Here is a 3,087-nt window from a genome sequence, read left to right as displayed (position 1 = left end):
AATGCATCCCTGCAGAGAGAATAAAACTGTCAAAGCCCATTGGAGAAAAGAGCATTTTTCAGCTGAATCTTCAGCTTCTGGAGGGTGCTTGTTAAAGGGGAAAGGGGACAACCATTTCACAGCCATCTCATGGCTCCGACCAGAAAATCATCTCCGCCATCAAAGAGAGACAAGGATCCCACACATAGACTGCTCACAACCGATATGAGCCTTGAATATGATTTCCCACTGCCAGACTTCTGGATGTTTCCACACTGATTGAACCCAAATTAAAATTTGGTATAAACTGGGCAGAAACTAAAGGCAAATGTACTATTTGCCTTTAAACCAGCTCTTCTGCCTGACTTCAGTATAATTCTGAAAAAAACAAACAAACATTCTCAACTATGTCCCAGGCTTTAAACTCCATCTCCAGGTGCCTTCTGTCTCAGCCCCGCATGAAGTCACAAAGCCTGGCGATTCTTCATGCTAGGTCTTCCCTAGCCTATCCTTTCTTTCTGCTCACACTCGCTGGCCCATCGTTAGTGCCCAGTGGCCTGAGAGCCAAATCTGCCCCCATCTGTCTTTGGTAAATAAAGTTTTGCTGGAACACAGCCATACTCATTCACTTCTGTTTCACCCAGGGGTGCTTTCACACTACAACAGCAAGGCTGAATGTCTAAGGCAGAGACTGTTTGGCCCTCAATGCCTAAAATATTCACCATCAGGCCCTTGACAGAAAATATTTTACAACTCCTGCCCTATAATATTGCAACAGGTCTACCTAGCCCTAATTTCTTTACAGTTCTCCTTAATCTTCAAAAGATGCCTTAATCAAAACAATCCTGTACTAAATTATCAATGGATCTTACACACACATACATACATACATACACACATGCACATGCACATGCACATACCCTGTTTAAAACTTGGAAAAAGCTTCTCACTGCACTTAGAATAATTCCCAATACTATGTTTTACATGCTTGGGCATGGCTTACCTGTCCAGCTCCTTTCACTGCCTCCTCTTCACTCACCACACCCCCGCCTCACCAGCTTCTCTCATTTCCCTCACGCACCAAGCACTTCCCGCTCTCGGGCCTTTGCCACTACTACTCCCTCTGCATGCAATACACTTCCCCACCCACTCGCCTCTGGACAACAGCTCTCATCCCTCAGATCTTTGCTTCAATGTCACCTCCTCCGAGACAAACTCACCTTTTCTAAAGAAGATTTCTTTCACTCTGCTCTCTCCTAGCACTCTGTTCTTTTCATCCATAGTGAGGAATTAAGCATTTATGGCATTTGCTTACTAGATTACTGTCTGTCTCATTGATCATAACAGCTCTAGGGGGCCAAGCATTGTGTTCATTTTTATTTATCACTCTACATCTAGCACCTGTCCAATAGAAAGCACTTCAAACCATATTCTTACAATGAATGGCCTTCGCTTTATTCCCAAATAATATTCATTCCTTGCCCTCGTACAATCTGGGTCTATTCTATTTTTCAGTCCCAGTTGTATGCCTCATTGCAGGCAACCTGAGATAATCATCATTTCCCACATACACACTGCACTTTTTCACTTCTAATACTGTCTTGTCCCTCCCCAACACTACCTCCTCTGTTATTTTTTCCCTGGGAAAACCTTTCTCTTCCAGGCTTAAGTCAAACAATTATTCTAGGAAACTGTGTTATAATGAAAAAGTTTGAATATCATAGAAATCAAGGATATATTTCATAAGAATGTTTCCTAGAACAATCTTTTACATAGTTTGATACCCTCATGCCAAATTACAATCCAATAAAAACAATTCTACGTGAGCCAGGCTATGATGCATTCCAAGTCTAATTCTCTGATAAGCTTAACTCAGAGATAACTTTTAGAGTATGAATGGATGGATGAATGGATGGATTACATAGCAGTCAGGTTGTTTGTTGTTTTACATTAATATTATTTCTCTTAGTTCCAGTTTTGAAAGTAACTGAGTACTAATGAGTACTGATGGCATCCTCATTCAATATTTCAGTTAAGTGGAACTGGGAATAGAATTGATAACTTTGTGTGAAATCTGAGGAGCCTAAGAATCATGCTTCTAAAGAAGGCCAACTCATGTTCAGCAATAATTCAGTGATAGGAGAGTCTATCCTTATATCAATCACAAGAAAGTGCCATACCTAGGGTACAATAACCTGTTTACTAAGTACATTTTTAGTCCATACTAATAAAACCTATCATATGCATAAAAGAGAACATTTCAGTGTCTATTGCATGTTCCTTGAGGGTCATCCCATTTATTAGAAAAGATACCAAAGCACCCCCCAAAAAATTGAAAAGGGGTGAGGCCACAACACATATCTGTTGTGTGTATGACTGTCTCCTCCCTTGTTCCACGCACAATGAATCTGCAATATGAAGCTATTGAATAATTTCAAAGGTCTCAGCTGTACGAAAGTTTTGGGATTTTAAGTGTGGACTGAAGGTTTCTCCTGATATATAATGTTTGAACTAATGTCAAAACAAAATATTATATCAAAGAACATATTAGAATTCAAATAAATTTTTCAAGTATTAAGCAACATGTAAACTTTCCATTTCTCTTCATTTTTTTCCTCCTATATATTCATCAAGTTCTCTTTTTCTAAGTGTTCATTCCTTTGAGTGAGAACCCCCATGAAGTCTGTTTTCTTAAATCTATTGTTCTATTTCCCCAGTAGGTGGCACTCCATTACAACTTTCGATTACTACCTTCTGCCTACGAAGTACAGCCAGTCCAGAAATTAAACATAAAGACAACATGGGGAGCATTTACTTAGCAAACACAGATAAATAAGAGAAACCTTATATTAATCATGCACCTAAAATTCATTGATATTTCTAAGTTTTAAACAATGAGATTCAATATGTCAAGTGTCATAAAGTAATTAGAATGTTTTGATACAGACATGTCAGAACCGTATGTTAGAATTAAGTACTACCCTTCAAAATGATGAAATTTGAGATTACGGGGGATTTAAATGATGCTGCTATATTTCTGTTTTAAAAAACATTTAGAAAATCATTTTCTGGAATACTCCCAGGATTGATGTCTTGCCTACGTGAGAA

The sequence above is a fragment of the Furipterus horrens genome, unplaced genomic scaffold (genome assembly GCF_987537825.1).
Source record: "Furipterus horrens unplaced genomic scaffold, mFurHor1.1.pri manual_scaffold_6, whole genome shotgun sequence".
NCBI classification, from domain to species: domain Eukaryota; kingdom Metazoa; phylum Chordata; class Mammalia; order Chiroptera; family Furipteridae; genus Furipterus; species Furipterus horrens.
Note: the sequence above shows the minus strand (reverse complement) of the source record.